This window comes from Alligator mississippiensis, chromosome 3 (assembly GCF_030867095.1).
Source record: "Alligator mississippiensis isolate rAllMis1 chromosome 3, rAllMis1, whole genome shotgun sequence".
In the NCBI taxonomy this organism is placed as follows: domain Eukaryota; kingdom Metazoa; phylum Chordata; order Crocodylia; family Alligatoridae; genus Alligator; species Alligator mississippiensis.
The window spans coordinates 95653009-95670831 of NC_081826.1; the positions used below are offsets into that span (position 1 = coordinate 95653009).

A 17823-nucleotide genomic window follows, 5' to 3' on the forward strand; every position below is an offset into this window, starting at 1 on the left:
TACAGCCCCCAGCATGAACACCTGAGACACATTCTTAATGACCTCCAACCCCTCCTAGAAAATGACAACCATCTCATGGTAGCCATGGGGGACAAACCTGTGCTGGCTTACAGGCAGCCACCCAACCTCAAGCAGCATCTCTCCAGCAACAAACTACCTAACTCGTCTTCTTGCTAAGGCACCAGACCTTGCTCTGGACCCTGATATCAGCTGTGCTACCTCATCAGCACAGACCATGCCATCACTAGACCAAATAACACAGATTCTAACATCCAAGGTTCATTTACCTGAATCTCTACTAATGTCATATACGCCATCATCTGCTTACAGTGCCCTATGCTACATTGGACACATGGGGAGATCCCTACATGCAAGAATGAATGAGCACTGATCTAACATCAATACAAGAAAGATGCACAAGCCTGTGGCAGGACACTTTAACCTCCCTGGACATTGCATGACTGACCTTAGAGTGGCTGTTCCTGGACAACAAAATTAAAAAAATTAACTTCAACTGGAAATTGAGGAACAAGAAATCATCGCAAGACTGGATTGTGTTAAGTATGGTCTAAACTGAGATTATAGATTCTTATCCCCTTACCTGGATTAATTTTTATAAGCTCTGTGTTCCTCAGTGAGTTAACTGATTTATTTTTTTCTTTGCCCTCTCTCTTACCCACCTTGCTGCTCTCAGTAGTGCCCTCTCCTTTTTCCTTCCCCTTCTCTACCCTTTGTATTCCAATCATAACTTTCTATTTAGGATCATGAGTAAGTAGGGCTAGAAGGCAGCTCATAAAGTCATCTAGTCCAGCCCCCTGCTCAAGGTAGGATCATTCCTGACTAAACCATTCCAGACAAGTGTCGGTCTAATCTTCCTGTCCCCTATGGCCAGAGGCCCCAGAGATAAGCCCGTCTCCATCCTTTCTCTAGTAGCCCTTCAGATACTTGCAGCCTGTTTATTAAATCACACGCCCAGTCTTTTCTCCAGACTAAATAACCCTAGTTCTTTCAGCCTTTCCTTGTAAGTCTTGCTTCCCAGGCCCATAATTATTTTTGTTGCTTTCCTCAGGACTGTTTCTAATCTGTCCACATCCTTCTTGAAGCATGGGTCCCAAGACTGAGCATAGTGCTCCAGGTGAAGCTTCATCAATGCTGAATAGACTGGAAGAATCACTACCCTTGATTTGCAAGTGACATTCCTGTTAATACAAGCCAGTATGCTGTTGACTTTTTTTGCAACAACAGCACACTGTTGACTCATGTTCAGTTTCTGGTTCACGGTAACCTCCAGGTCCTTCTCTGCAGTACTGCAGCCTAGCCAGTCATTCCCCAATCTGTATTTGTGAATGCAATTATTCTATCCACTGCAGGATGTTGTTTTTGTTGAATCTCATCTCATTGATTGCAGACCATTTCTCCAGTCTATCCCAGCAATTCTAGATTTAACTCTGCCTTTTGGAGTGTCTGCAATTCCACCTAATTTGGTGTCAGTTGCAAATTTGCTAAGTGTACACTTAATCCCATCATCCAAATTATTAATAAAGATTTTGAAAAACAGCCCCAGGACAGACCACTGAGGAACCCCATTTGATACGTCCTCCAAGCTAGACATTAAGCCACTGAGGAATACTTGCTGGGCGTGTTTATATGTGTGCTTAACTGTGCAGTAGACTAATGTGCTGTGTAGTAAAGCATCACTGTGTACATTTGCACAACAATTAGACTGGTATAGACTAATTTTCTGTACCATCACACACAAGTACTATCCGAGGGCAGAGTAAATTACTGTGCTTATAGGCACGTGCAGATGGTGATGTCTAGATTAGTTTACTCTGGCTCAAATTGTGCCGGCGTTTATTCAGTCACATTAACTGCGTGTGTAGACATGCAAACTGAGTATGATGATCCACCTTACAGTACTTTTGTCTAGTCTGTATTTCCTTAGCTTGTTAATGAGACTGTCATGAGAGGTGGTGTCAAAAGTCAAGGTCCACTGCTCTTTGCTTTCTTTGGCTGAGAACTAGTGCAGTAGTTCTCAACCTTTTCAGTTAGGGCATCCCTCCACAACCTTCTGGATGTGGTGGTTACCTCAGTTGAGAACAACTGTGGTACTCAATTTAGCCCAGGGTTCTTAGCCACGTGTTGCTGTTGCCTCCAGGTAAAACTGTTCTGGTGCATAGTTAGACTGGGAAGGGTTGTTGTTGTTGTTGGTGGTGTGTGTGGGTGTGTGTGTATGCTCCTGCCTCACTAGGGTTCTCTGATAATCCTAAAGCAGACAGAAGTGCTGGCTCATACTGTAGCCCTGCCCAGTCTGACTATACCAGACACACAGGACAGTTATACCTAGAGGCAACAGCAACACCTGGTCAAGAATCACTGGGCTAAATTGAGTGCAACATCTCCTGGAAACAGATGTACAAGGCAGGTGGAACTGTCCCGTGTGCCTCTGTTTTTGGGAGAAGTATGGAAGGGGCCAGACCTAGAAGGGCTATAGCATGAGCAGGCTTTGCAGGATTTGATTTCTGCTGATAAACATTGATAAATGGCAAGCTCATCTCACACTCAGACTGATGGAAAATATTTCCATCAGTAATAATCAAAATTTATAGAAAGGGGACTGTAGCAGGGAACCCTTTACCCTGTTATTGGACCCTGGAGAAAGATGGAGGGACAGAGGGGTTAAACAGGAAAACAGTGGGCAGCCTAATAACTCATCAGTTAAGCAATTAGCTGCTTGTTCTGGCCTAATGACTAATCAGTTAAGCAATTAGCTGCTCCTTCACAGGTGCTGGAAGTGGGCTGGAGGGAGAGAACAGGCTACTTAAACAAACCCTTACCCAGAGCTCAGTGGAAGGCTGAGGCTAGTGGTGGCAGCCTCTGCCCCTGTTCCCAGAGCTCTGGGAGTGCTGCTGCCACCTTTTTTTTGTCTATGCCCACCTGGCTCTTTCCTGAGGAATGAACAGAATGATTTAAAGCAGGTATGATGTATTGCTTCATGGATGCTTACTTTTTATGTTTTGACATGTGATATATATATGTATTTTTTAAATAAAACTTTTGACTGTATATGGTCATTACTAAATTGTCTGCACCCACACCCCAAATTTTGCACAATCCTAAAAATTTAAATTGATAAAATTTGAATCAAATGCATAAAAATAAACCTTGATATTTTTTTTTTTTTTAAGCAATCAAAAATATTAAAAAATAAAAATAGAATTCTGTCAAGCCTAAGCATAAGTCAGCTCTTCTGCTTGCTTTAGGGTTATTGAAAAGTCTTAATGCAGGGGGAGCCCACATATGCTGTAGGCCTGTGTGTGAAGTAGTTTTATCTGGCTACAGTGATGGGTAGTGATGTCACGGCACCTCTGAGAGGATCTTGCAGCTCCTACGGTGCTGTGGCACCCTGGTTGAGAACCACTGCTTCAGTGGATTCCTTGTTTGTCTAAGGCCTGTATCTGTTCCCTACTCCTCTAAAGCTTTGTCTGGCTTTTGGTCCTTTTATGCTTTGCCACTTCTTTCTTGGAGCTAGATCAGGCTCTTGCACTGGTGTTTAAAAATGTTCTTCTGCTTATCTGGGCCTGTGAGCTTTATTCTGCCATATCAACAGCCTGATATTTTAAGATACTATTTGATATTCTTATGCGAGGGAAATTTCATTTAGGGCTGGGTATTTGACCAGTCAAATAAAATTTGGTCAGTTGACTGGCTTGCCACCCATAATCTCATGAAAGCAAAATGAAGATTCATTTAACTTTTGAATGGGCCACTAGAAGACACTGGGATGCCTCAGAATGTTTGCAATGTAAAAGTTAAAATGTAAATTAAAGAGAACAAACTTTTCCCACTGCAGTTGCTGGGGCTGGGGTCTTCCTACTTTCCTTTCTGCAGGCTAAAAGAGTCGGTTCAGTAGCTGTGAACAACTGATGCTAGGAACTTCTGTTATTTCCAATCCTAGTATACATGGCTATATCCTGAGGATATCCAAATAGATTTAGGAAAGCTGATAAGCTAGATATGAGTTTGCTGATAACCTTGCTGCTAAATTCTGTTTGTTTGTTTCCCACCCCCATTGTTTCACCATTCTTCCACATAACAGTCACTTCCATTTGATTGTCAGCTCCCTAGGGCAAGGACTATTGTTTTCCAATATAATTCCCAAGGCACTGGGGTCCTGAAAGTAAGTAAGTATAAATTCATAGAACTGTTCATAAAATGAAGCATAAACAATTAAAAAAAAAAAGGCAGGACACCCCCTGCCCTCCCTCCCCCCCCCCCCCCCCCAATCATCCCATTCCATACTAATTTCATATATGACAAGTCATGTTTTTGTTACTTTGACTTTGTTATGCCTCCCCTTTCTTACCATACAATAGGTCATTTTTTTAATATTAAGCTTCTGCCTGCACCCATGGCTCAGCTATGGAGAAGCCCGGAGGTTATAACTACTCTTGCAGTTGCGGACTTTGATAATACATCTCTCTAAAATATTTATCAGGTACTGGCAATTTTTAAGAGAGAGTCTTTGAAAACATAAACAGGCCACTCAGTGACTGGAATAATGAATTTTGGTTTCTACTTTTAGATCGGTTACTGGTTTATGATATAAAATTGTGAAAATCACTTAAATTGTTTATGCTTCATTTTTCTCAGTTTAAAGGGACTAGAAGGTTGACTAATCAATAGAGCCTTATGTTTTATCAGTTCTACTTGCCAAAAGTTGACAGAGAAAAGTTAAAATTTGAAGTGGTCTGAATAATTAAGCAGGAAAACTCCAGCATATCAGTTCATCAGTGTCTTGAACTCCTGTCTAGCCTCTGGGAAATCAGTGCAAACTGAGGCTTTGTTTCTAGAATTTAACAGTACATACCAGCTAAAAGAGGAAACGGCCTCAGCCTACATCCTGAAGTTAGAGAAAGTATTACAGCAGCTAGTGGCCCAAGGAGGACTCACTTGGGAGATGGCTGGCAAGGCTTGCTTGCAGCAGCTCTGGGTAGGGATACTTTATGATGAGCAACTAGTGAGGGATTGGCCTCACTGGGAGGAGAGAGGATCCCCCTATGTTTGGGCAGTTGCTTCAGGGAATCGGGGAGGCTGAAAGCCTACAAGCCGTAAAGGCATCCATCAAAGTTGTAACACCAGTGCCAGCCCAGGGATTGGCCTCGGCTCCGTGCCCACTTCAAAAGATGGATCTCCGATTCTCCAGCAACCGCCTCCTCTTCTGAGACAGTCTACAAGGCCAAAGTCTCTGTCACATGGGAATACCATACCTCAAAAGTCTCTTACCCTGGAGGGGATGGATCCTTCCCCAAATATATGCAGAGCTGCTTGTCGGCAACTGACTCGGGTGATGACTGGAGGGCCTGCTTCAAGGGCTTTTCCCAATGCCTTCACCCACTTTGGGGCCTATCCCACTCCTAGATGAGGCAGCTGGTGCAGAGTCATTTGTATTGCATAGAGATGTCAGCCCTGAGGGGCTGTGGTATGTGCTATACCAAGAGCATGAAGGAAAATTAAAACCCGTTGCTTCTGCTAGCCAAGGTCTAGTAGACTGTGAAATTTGGTACCCAACACATAAATGAGAGCTTCTTGCACTCAAATGGGCAGTGACTGACAAATTCAAGGACTATCTATATGGGACCCAGTTTGAAGTTTGGGCTGACAACAGTGCACTAACTTGCATGCTAACCAGTGCCAAGCTGGATGCAACAGGAAACCTCTGGGTAGTAGAATTAGCAGATTACCACTTCAGCTTGCATTATAGAGCCAGGAGGAAAAACATAGATGCTAACACTTTATCACGATAACCCCATAAGCAGAAAAGGGAAATGGTAACAGCAGATGAGGTGCAAATCATTTGTGGCTTAAAGGATAGAAAAACATCTATCCTCAGGCAGAGTCTACCTGAATGTGCAGAAGTGCTGGGCCTGCTGCCGGACGGCATCCTGTGAGCCACAGTGGGTTATGTGATTCTAGATCAATCACTGCTGCCACAACTCAATGCCACTGGCTGGCAGTGAGTTTAAGAAGCAGACTGACATACAAGAAATTTTAGAAAAAATGAAAGTGGGGGACCTGTCAAAAGAATTCAAGTCTCAAACACTTGGTGGCCAACGCCTCCTCTGTGAATGGCTCCGACTAAGGGTCATGGAAGGAGTGCTGTACCAAGTAGTAACTGCCCTTGATGAGAGCACTCAAAAGCAACTAGTACTGCCCCAAGAATACTGGGCACTGGCATTGAGATCATGGCACAATGACCTCTGGCACCTTGGAGTCAAGCAAACACTATCGTTGGTTTGGGACCGATTTTATTTATTTATTTTTATTGGCCTGAGGTGGCCACAGATGTCCGAAGGAAATGTGAAACTTGTGCATGCTGCATGCAGTGGAAAACTCTGCCAACTAGGTTGGCTTACCTGCACACTATCCACAGCTCAAAGCCCTTGGAGCTGGTATGTATTGACTTTCTCATTATTGAAACTGATGAAAAAAACATAGGCAATGTACCACTAGTAGTTGTAGATCATGTTACCAGGTACGCCCAGGCCTACCCCAGCAGGGACCAAAGAAAAGTTCAAATTGGAGGAGTTGTGATTTCAAGCAAACAAAAACAAAATTCTCCATATTTTTATGGTAATGACTATTACATGGTAATTTTGATCCTGATGACATGACTTGGTAGTTCTAATCTTTGAATAATCTGTATGGCTTGAATGTGTTTTAGCATGTGGTAACAAATTTTATTTTCTGATATCACTGTAAGAAGGAGAAAAAAAAAAAGGTCAGATCATATTGCTAAGGCTGATAACAGGTATTGTTAATACTGGCATGACATGAATTGCTATAGCAATCATAGCATTACTATAGTTTTCAAAGATTAGGTTGTTTTTTTTTGTTGTTGTTTGGTGTTTTTTGTTTTTTGTTTTTTTTGTTGTTTTTTTTGTTTTTAGAATTTTCTTGCTACAAGAAACCACATCTTGGGTTTATTAGAAACATCAGTCATGACGGTTTAGAGAAGACTGACATGAAGGGTCTTTCTTTCAAGATGGCCACCAACAGGTGAAGCCCTTCTGAGCTCCTGCAGCTCCAGTCCCTTCTGTACATTCCCTGTGCTTGGGGACCCCCTCTCTGCCCCTTTCCCCCACTTTCTGAGCATTTTCCCCTGGGCTCTGGCAGCCTCATTTGCCTCTGCCCCTCCCCACACCCCCTCCTGTGCTCTCCCTTTGATTCCTGCTGCCTCCCTCCTCCAGAGCCCCTTGCCTTGCTCTCTGCCACCTCCTTCTGCCTTGGGGCTTGCCTTCAGGCCCTATAGGGTTGCTCTGCCCCTCCTAAGGCTGACTTTTTTTTTGGGGCTGTTTCAGCCCTGTCCCAGTCTCCAGCTTCAGTCTGAGGGTTTTTTTTGTTTTTTGTTGTTTGTTGTTTTGTTTTTTTTTTCTGTAGCAGCCCCTGTGGGAGATTTAGCCCTCTCCTGCCCAGGATGGCTGCCAGCAGCCAGGGCACTTGGCACAGGGATGTCTCTGTGGACTCCCCTCAGCCTTGGCCTGTGGGTGCATGCCCCTCCCCACGTCAGGGTGGAGGCCTGCGCCAGAGCTCTGGTGGACCTGCTGGAATGCTGGAGCATCTGGTACGCCTCCCGGGTCAACTCGGTGCCTGTTGTATACTTGAGCTCTTCCCAGCTTGGTGAGGGAGTTGTGTGCAGCAGGGCTGGAGATCTCAGGCAGTCACTATTTGGAGACCCTGGCAGTGCAGGTGGTGACCTCCAACATCCCTCCATACCTGCTAGACTGGGACCTCATTAAAGCGCTCGAGTGCTATGGTGTCCTCACCACCCCTGGGACAGGCTGACCATGGGGAGCAGGGACCCCAGGCTCAGGCACATCCTGTCCTTTCAGAGGCAGGCATTCATGCTCCTCAGGGGTAGCACCCAGACCCTGCCTCTCCCCATGACCTTCGTGGTAGATGGGAGGCCCTACGTGGTCTACTTCTCCCAGGGCAGGAATTCATGCCACTGCTGTGGCGGCAGCTCCCACCTGGCTGCTTGGTGCCCGCTGGGGCACTCAGCCAGGGCACTGGCTGCTGCACCTGCACAGGGGGATGACGTGTCCATCTCTGGTGTGGGAACCTCATCAAAGGGTGGGGTTGGGGGATCCTCCAAGCCCCCCTCCACCCCTGCTCCATCCAAGAGGACTGACTTCTCTGGTGTTGGCATGCCACCCTGTGGGGGGCCTGGGATGTCCTCCCAGGCTTCTCCCGTCCCTGCCATGGCTGATGCCCCACCTGGTGGAGGGGCTGGGGAGCCCTCCTGGCCCCCTCCTGCCCTGGTCCCCTCTGGGACAGCTGGTGCCCCGAGTGCTAGCGCCCCACCAGGTGGGGCAACCATGACCCTCTCTCAGCCTCCCTCCCCCTGCCTGATGGGGCTGCCCCCCCCCCTAGTGTGGGGTTTTCACCTGGTGGAGGGGCTGGGACATCCTCCCTGTCCCAGTTCCACCCAGGGTGGCTAGCGTCTTAGGCACTGGGGCCCCGTCAGGTGGAACAACCAAGACCTCCCCTCCACCCCTGCCTCAGTTGAGGTGGTGGACCCAGAGGTGGCGAAACCCAGGCAGCCTGGCTCCCTCCTTCGGGGGAGGTGCCAACTGCTCCCAAGAAAACCAAGAGCAAGAGGCAAAAAAAAAAAAAAAAAAAAAAAAAAGGAGCTTCTAAAGGAGCGCCTGCCCCTTTTGGGGCCTGCCTCGGATCGCGCCAGGGAAAATGTAGCCAGGGAACCTGACCCCACCCTGCCTGACCGCCCCCAGGCCATGACTGAGGGTGTCCCAGCGATGTCTGGCAACCCTTTGCCCCCATCTCAGCTCGTGGGGCTTGTGAGCCACAAGGCAGAGAGAGAGTGCCTGCCTCCCCAGCATCAGGCACAGGAGACAGCAGAGGGTGCTGCCACCCCCCCCCCACCTGCTCCCCTGCCTACAAAGGCCGATGAGGAGGAGACGGAGTGCCTGCCCCCTGAGTGCTGCAAGCGGCCCTGGGAGCGGGATGACATTTGACCCCCAAAGTGGATGGGGATCAATCTCCCGGAGACAGTCCTCGACCCAGATACTGAGGGGGGCCTGCTAGGGAGCCTGGCCGTTGAGGGCACTTTCACCAGTCTCACTGGGAGGTCCCCTCCCAGAGTACAGCCCCACCGGTTCTTGGTTGGCAACATCCAGCTCCTGCTGGAGAACACCCCTCTCCCCCCCCCCCGCCCCGGTTGGTCCCCAGCTATGGAGGCCTCCTCAACCTCTTAGACCAGACGAAGGGCCAGAGGAATGTGGCAGAGTATCCAGCAATGGTGCCCGGATCCCATGTGGTTTGTCCACACCGCCAGTGACGTGGCGAGGCTCATGTGCCAGGACCTGGGCACACGTCAACATGCCTTCCAGCTTGAAGCTAGTGACCCGGGTGAGGGAGGTATGGGGCCAAGGTGGGTCTGTGGAATAGGGTAAGGCAAGGAAAGGTCTTCCCCTGTCTCTGGTTTTTGCCCAGCTCTGTCCCCTTCTCTCCTGCCTGTACCCTGCCTATCCTTCCTCTCTATTCTCCTGCTCATGGCGGTTACCACAAATGCCTCACTAAACACCAATGGCTGCAGAGACCTGGTGAAGCAGATGGCCGTCCTGGAGGGCTTGCAGCAGAAGCGGCTGGTGATCACCTTCCAGGAGATGCACAGCGACATGCTCATTCAAGCTGACTGGCACACTGCCTGGAGAGGTCACTTGTTTCTGAGCCATGGCACTAACCTCGGCATAGGAGTGGTGACCCTCCTCTTGCTGAAGCTGCAGTACGACTTGGCAGTGGCATGAGAGGTCATCCCCGGCTGGCTGCTGACTATCCACGTCACCCTGGCACACCAGAGCTTGCTCCTCATCAATGTCTATGCGCCCGCTGATGGGAGAGAGAGGGTAGCCTTCTTAGAGACCCTGGGGGACCTCCTGCATGATGCCAGTGATAACGATGACCTGATCTTTGTGGGCGGGGATTTCAACTGCACCATCGACATGCTGCTAGACTGGATGGGGACGGAGCTGCACCTGCCTTTGGCCTGCAAGCTGTGGACTGTGCTGGAGGCGGCGGATCTCTTTGACGCCTGGTAGGTCCTCCACACTGATGCGCGTGCCAATACACCTGGGCAAAGATGAGTGCCAGTGGGATTGCCATGGCCTGCCTCAACAACCTCTATAGTGGCAAGCACCATCTGCCATTACTGCGCAGCAGCCATATCATCCCATCAGGCCTCTCGGACCATGCCCTGGTCTGCTGCGAACTGAGCCTGCCTGGCAGAGCAAACATGTGGGCTGCATACTGGTGCCTCAACACCAGCCTGCTGCAGGACACCCACCTCAGGAACTGGTTCGCCCACCTCCTGGAGAAGCTAGGAGGCTGCACGAGCAGGCTAATCCTCCTGGCAGCTGTGGTGGGACATGGGGAAGATCCAGATCCAGGCATTCTGCCAGCAGTATTCCCAGCTGGTGGCAAGCGAGATCTGCCACAGCACCCAGGAGCTGGAGGAGGATGTGGTGGAGCTTGAGGCAGCCCTGCTCCACGTGGGCAATGATGCGGCACACCTCGAGAGCCTCCGGTCCTGCAAGAAATGCCTGCAGGGGCTGGCAGAGGGCGCAGCCCATGATGCACGGGTACGTGCCCGCTGCCACAAGCTGGCAGAGGCTGACGCCCCAACCAGCTTCTTTTGCCTGGAGAGGTGGTGGGCTGCAGCAAAGACATTGGACCATCTCAAGACCCCAGAAGGATGGCTGCTTACGGACCCAGGCGAAGTGTGGGGGCATGCAGTCACCTTCTATCAGGACTTGTTTGTCTGGAGGCAGCTCAGCAGCTGCATAAGGACCTGCCGTGCCCTGGTGCTTTGCAGGTCGAGGCCCTGGAGCATGAACTCTGCCTGGTAGAGCTCAAGGCTGCTGTGGGGGGCTTGCCTTGGGCAGAGCCCCTGGGCCTTGACAGACTGCCCGTGGAATTTTTACAAAGCCTTCTGGCCCCTCCTTGGGCCCAGCCTCCTCTGTCTTCCGTAAGAGCCTCGCCAACGGGACCCTGCCAACCAGCTGCTGCCGAGCTGTTGCATCGACCACCGGTACCTGTTCGGCACCCTCGAGGCTTTTGGATTCAGGCCTCTCTTCATTGTGGTGCTCTGGGTCCTGTACCACAACGCCTCCAGCCTGCTCAAAGCGAATGGCATGCTGTGCTCCCTGGTGCGTCGCGGCATATGCCAGGGCTGGCCCCTGTTGGGCATGCTGTACACCCTGGCCATTGAACCACTGCTGCACGCTCTGTGACATCGCCTGACTGGCTTAGCCCTGCCACCGGCATTGGGCCCAACCACCGCCCCCCCCAATCTAGCTGATGGTGTACGCAGACGACGTGACAGTCTTCCTGGGCAGCCAGGAGGATGTGCAGGCCCTGGTGGACTGCCAACACACCTACAAGTTCGCCACATTGGCCCACATCAACTGGGGCAAGAGTAACATGCTCCTGCTTGTGATGTGGGCCAGCAGACCACCTCCGGACCTGCCGGGGGGCCTTGCCTGGCACCGGGAAGGCCTCAAAGCCCTGGGAGTGTTCCAGGGGCCACTGGCCTTTGCAGCCCGCAACTGGGAGGACCTGGTGGAGGGAGTGGAGGCCCGCCTGCAGTGCTGGTGCTGGCACTTGCCTGCCCTCTCCTACCATGGCTGGGTCCTTGTCACCAACAACCTCTGTGGTGGTGACCCTGTGGCACTGCTGTGCTGTACTGGACCCTCCACCAGAGCTACTCAAAAGACTACAGCGGCTCCTAGTGGACTTCCTCTGGGGTGGACGCCACTGGCTCCCATGAGCTGCCCTGTACCTGCCCACCAGCAAGGGGGGCCAGGGCCTGATCGACCTGGCCAGCAGGGTGGCCACCTACCAGCTGCAAGCCCTCCAGTGGCTCCTGTATGCCAAGGGCCACCTCCTGTGGTGGCAGCTGGCGTGCCGGTTCCTGCAACGAGTGGGGGGCCTTGGCTTTGACCGGGAGCTGTTTATGCTGGACCTCACTTTCCTAAATGGGGAGGTCCTGCCCCCATTCTACCACAGCATGGTGTGGGCCTGGCAGGATGCCTTCCATCTCTGTCCCCAGGCCAGGCACCTGTGTTTCCTGCAACTGCTTCAGGAACCCATGTTCTACAACCCGGCCCTGCAGCATGTCGTGCCAAGCCTGGCCTCCTCCAGCTTTGTGGCTGCTCTCATCGAGGCACAGACCGCCCGCCTGGGGCACCTCCTGGACCCTGCTTGATCAGACTGGCTGTCAGCTGAAGCCCTGGCTGCCTGGCTGGCACTGTGCTCTGTCCGCACCATGGGCCAGCTTCTACGGGCTGTTTAGATCTGCCCTCCCGATGGTGGCGGCGGCGGCGGCAGCAGCAACCTCCCTAGGAGGCTACCTCCAGGTTCACCAGGCCCCCCCTCCCCCCCCCCCCCCAAACTGCAGATGCCATGGGTGACGCCTTCCCACAACTGCCGGTCATCCCAGCAGTGGCCAGTGAGCTGGCTGAGCAGCCACACATGCTGCTTAGGCTCCCTGTGCCCCCCAGCAGCAATATGGGCTGCCCCTTTTGGCACACTGCCCTGGAAGGGACTCTGTGTGGGTGGTGCATGCCCAGGTGCTGGCTGACTGCCCCAACACCGTGTGGCGGCAGCGCCTGGCATGGCCCAGGACCCCAGTGTGGTGCATGCTGTACAAGGCACCCACTGCCAAGAAGACCGGCGACCTCCAGTGGAGACTGGTGCACGGCATCCTGGCCACTGGCACCTTTTGTGTGCCACCTGGGCCCAGTGGCCTCGGCAACCTGCCCCTTCTGCCCAGGGGTTCTGGACAAGGACATTTTCCATGCCTTCCTTGACTGCCCCCCGGCTGCAGCCATTCTCTGCTGCCCTCGGAGTGCTGCTTTGGGCACCGGGCTGGGACTTCTTGGAGGACACCTACATCTATTCCTTCCCATACCGGGCAGCTGAGTGGGCTGCAGTCAGCCTGGCCAACTTTCTGGTGGGCCAGGCCAAGATGGCCACCCTGAAGAGCCGGCGAAACCGGCTCACTGGGACCGAGATGGATGATGCCCTGCAGCTCTTCCACCTGCTGGCGTGGACCCGCCTCTCGCTTGAGTCCGAGCACGCAGTCCTCTGGCAGATGATGTCCACCTTTTTGAGGAACGCTGGGCCCTCAAAAGGGGCACTGTGTCAAGTCAAGGCAAGATGCCTGCTCCTTGCCCTGAGATGCCACCAGCTGCTCAAGGTACAGAAGTGCATCCAGCGATCTGAGGCCTTGGGCTTTGTTCGTGTGGCTTGACCCCTGATGTCCTGAGGCCCCCCTGGGTATCCCCACTGGCACAACTATATATGTATGTATGTATGTATCTGTGTAAATACTCCTTTTCATTTTTTGTTTTTTGTCTAGAGTGTATGGGCAGGCCTTGAGCCTTGCAGCCCAGGCCTTGTCCATAAGACCCAGATCTTCAGGCCAACCAGTACATAATCTCTACTGGTCCTGATTTTGTCACCCTCCCTCGAATAAATGCTGCTTCAAAGTTGAGTCTGTCTGTCTGTCTTGGGCCTGACCACTGGCCCTCCAATCCAGCTGACGGCATACGCAGATGACGTGACAGTCTTCCTGGGCAGCCAGGAGAGCGTGCGGGCCTGGTGGACTGCCAACATGCCTACAAGCTCACCACATTGGCCCACATCAATTGGGGCAAGTGACACACTCCTGCCCAGGACGTGGGCTAGCAAACCCCTCCCCCCCCCCGACCTGCCAGGAGGCCTCCCCTGGTGCCAGGAAGGCCTCAAAGCCCTAGGTGTGTTCCTGGGGCCACTGGCCTTTGCAGCCCACAACCTGGAGGAGGGAGTGGAAGCCTGCCTGCAGCGCTGGCGCTTGCCCACCTTCTCCTACCATGGCTGGGTCCTCATCACCAACAACCTGGCAGCGGCGACCCTGTAGCACTGCTACGCTGTGCTGGACGTCCCACCAGAGCTGCTCAAAAGGTTGCAGCGACTCCTAGTAGAGTTCTGCTGGGATGGATGCCGCTGGCTCCCACGAGCTACCCTTTACCTGCCCGCTTGGAGGGGGGCCACAGCCTGATCGACCTGGCCGGCAGGGTGGTTGCCTAGCACCTGCAGACCCTCCAGTGGTGTGCCGGTTCCTGCACTGAGTGGGAGACTGGGGCTTTGGCTTTGACTGGGAGCTGTTTATGCTGGACCTCACTTTCCTGAATGGGGTGGTCCTTCCCCCCCACTTCTACCACAGCATGGTGCGGGCCTGGCAGGCTGCCTTCTATCTTTGACCCCAGGCCAGGCACCTGCATTTCCTGCAACTGCTTCAAGAGCCCCTCGTCCACAACCCGGCCCTGCAGCATATCGTGCTGAGTCTGACCTCCACCAGCCTTGTGGCTGCCCTCATCGAGGCTCACGCCACCCACCTGGAGCACCTCCTGGACCCTGCTCAGCCAGGCTGGCTGTCAGCTGAGGCTCTGGCTGACACTGCGCTCTGTCCGTACCACGGGCCAGCTTCCGCGGGCTGTTGGGGCTGCCCTCCTGATGGAGGCAGCGGCCACCCTGGATGGATACTTCCAGGCCCTCCCCACCGTGGAGGCCATGGGTGATGCCTTCCCACTGCTGCCAGTCATTCCAGCAGTGGCCAGTGAGCTGGCTGACCAGCCTGACACACTGCTGAGGCTGTATATGGTCTTTACTGCCTGTAACAGGGGGCCTGCTTGGGGCCAATCTCCATGACCCGCCAACCTGTTCTTGGGCCAACCATCTGCCTTCTTGTCTGCCATGCCTTGATGTTGATTGATTAATTAATAGATGTCAATTAAGTGGGAGGCTGCCCAGATGCCAGGGGGCACTCTGCAGCTCCTTTCCTCCCCTACACTGCAGCCCAAGCCTCGCAGATGGCATCTAGGTGTTCTCGTTATCACCGGCCCCCACACTGGGCCCCCAGAATCCTCCTAACAGGACCTCTCCATGATCCCTTCATTCAGGCTACCTAGCTCCCTGAAACTATTTTCCCCTCTTGGGTGTGATTTTTTTTTTTTTCCCCCCCCAGGACCTCTGGCTACCAGTCCTGGCCCACCTCCAGGCCAGTCGGGGCCCCTGGCCCTTTTGACCATCTTACCCTGGCCCCAGCATGGGCCGGTCAGGGGTACTCTCTTGTTCAGGTCCAAGTCTGTAGCCCCTCACTCTTTCCAGGGGTCTGCCCTCTGAGCCCATCACACAAACAGGGTTACCCACTCGGTGGTGGAGGCTAGGGGTTAAGGTGCCCCAACCCACCTTTCACCAGGGTGGTAACTGGCCTGGCACTTTCTGGGGGCTCCTGCGCCACTGAGAGCCCCACCAGGCCATGCGCTCCTGGCAGGGTGCAGTTTTAGGTCGTGCCCAGGACCAGGAACCTCCTTACCATCCCCTACAACTCCTCCCTTACCTCCAGGTGTAGATCTGCACCCAGGCAATGTTGTTGCCTGGCCTCCAGCAGCTGAACTGCCCTGTTCTTATAGACAGCCCCTGACTCAAAATGGCTGCCCTCATCAGGCACCTGGTGGCTGCCAGCTCCAGGCCCTTAAAGTGGCAGGCACACACAGTGCCCTGCCACACTGCCCTTCATTTGTCACTCTTCCCAGAAAAAATGTTTCTTAAAAGTCAAAGTTTTTTTTTTTTTCTCTCTCTCGCTCACCATAGCTTCCTATAAAATGTGAATTGTTGTTCTCTGAGTAATGCCACTGGTGAATATACAAGTTTAGCATTTACAGCATTGATGCAATGTTATTATAGAAGAGAGCAAATAAATAACCTTGAAGCTGAGGGGTGAGTAGAATGATTAAGAGAGCCTTTCTGAGTCTGGAAATCTGGCTTGGAGCCTTCCAGTTCCTGTGAGAGATGTTGTGGGAGACTACAGCAAAAGACACTCACATTTACTTTTAACTGCAAAAGAAATTGCATTCCAGCATAGGGAAGAAATGCTGCATGTGTAGCCTGACTGAACTCAAGTTGAATTGAATCCAACAGATCACTGCACATGCATTCTTTAGAATTTTTGTATTTCTAAGAATTTGTTTATAATTACTCTTCTCTGCTTATTTTTCTTGACAATGTCTGGAACGTGAACCATTGCATCTAGAATTTTAAAAGGAAGACAGGAATGACTTAAAAGGAAATCTCTTGACTCCTTGAACTTTTAGTTTTTAAGAAATTTTAAAATGTAAATATCTGTTGCCATGCAGGTTTCATTTTTTTTTTTTTTTTTTTTTTACCATGCTTCTACTCGATAAGAACAGACTTCACTGAAAAAGTGCCTTAGGCATAGAGTCACAGCAGGTTGTCAATAAGTATCTCATCAGACTCAATGTCTTGAAAATGTAGCTCCATAACATCAGTCATCCAGTTGAATAGGTTTGCTTCCAGAGAGAAAGATATGCCCCTGATACCTTCTGATTTCACAATCATGAAACAGAAATATGTAGCTCAGAATTCCTGCCTGTTGGATTTTTGCTATTTAGTTCTTGCTTGCATAACTAGCTGTTCTTAGAATAGTTTAGTGTTGTTGGTTGTAGCAGTGTTGTCCTAAAGACATAGGCAGACAAGGCTCTTTGGGTCAATGTGATACCTTTCGTTAGACTAACTAAATAGTTGGAAAAATTGTTCTTTGCAAGCTTTCAGGTACCAACACTCTTCTTCAGGCACAGGAAGAGTATGCTGTTGCTTTGTGTGCTTACCCAGGAGAGCACACAAAGCAACAACATCCTTCTTCAGGAACAGGGAGAGTATGTTGGTACCTGAAAGCTTCTAAAGAACAATTTTTCCAAATATTTAGCTGGTCTAATGAAAGATATCACATTTACCCAAAGAACCTTGTCTGCCTAGAATAGTTCAGAATACTTAGACTTCAGTAGCACCTAGAAGTTACCTCTGAAATAAGCAGAGAACAGGACTCCAGTCTCCTGGACCAGGATCCTAAACCCTAGGGCCTGGTAATTCTCTAAACATTTCTTTGAGTTGGAGAATATGTTTTGATGGATATGTGGAAGCATTAAAATTGTACTTGCCTAAAGGGATAGGAAGGGGTGCCCTGTAGAAGGATAGTGTGAAGAGATGGACTTTGTTCCAGTAGGAGCACCATCTTCCCTGAGGACAAATGAAGCTACCCTGGAGGTAGCCTTCTTTGTAGTGGGAGGAGTGATGTAACCCCAGCGGGGGTTTAAATTAGCAAAAGCCCAGGAAGAGCCCTGGCCTGGGATTGGCTGAGAAGCCTTGTTTAAAAGGGGAGAGCAGTTTTCCCCAGGAGAGAGAACAGAGGGGAAGGGAGACAGGCTGGAGGTCAGGGAAAGGACCTCACCACAGCTGTGCTTCCAGAAAGCCCCTGGCAGAGCCCTGCAGAGGCTGCACCAGAGAGAAACATTGTATCCTTTCTTCATCTTGCCTCCCTTGGAGCCCTGCCAGGGCAGGAACAAGAGAGGAGCTGCCTGTAAAGAGACCCTGCTACAAGCTGAGCAGGGTGGGAAGGGGAGGGGACGCAGGACTATGGGAAGAGGCTGGAGACTGCCCTGGCGTTTCCCCTGTGAGTGAGTAGACATCAGGGAGGGGCAGGCTCAGGGTGCCGGAGGGAGCCCTGGGGGGAGCAGGGGCTGCTCCAGCCACTGGAAGCCCAGGGGCAGGCAGGGCCTAGGGAGGGGCTCCATTTGCCAGGTGCTGTGAGGCTGTGCTGGGTAGCAGTGGTAATTATATGAGGGGGTGCATGTACACCCCCTGAGAGAATTGGTGCACCCCCTCACCAGCCATACTCCCTGCTTG

General features: G+C 51.6%; 1 long non-coding RNA gene across 3 annotated transcripts in view; it reads left to right on the plus strand.

Annotated features, from left to right (window-relative positions):
• Positions 1 to 1085: 1085 nt before the first annotated feature.
• Positions 1086 to 17823, plus strand: part of LOC132249343 (uncharacterized) — a 159058-nt gene continuing 142320 nt past the window's right edge. For all 3 annotated transcript variants that reach the window (XR_009460771.1, XR_009460773.1, XR_009460772.1), the window contains exon 1: positions 1086 to 2978. This is a non-coding gene — a long non-coding RNA (uncharacterized LOC132249343). The remainder of the gene's footprint in view (positions 2979 to 17823) is intronic.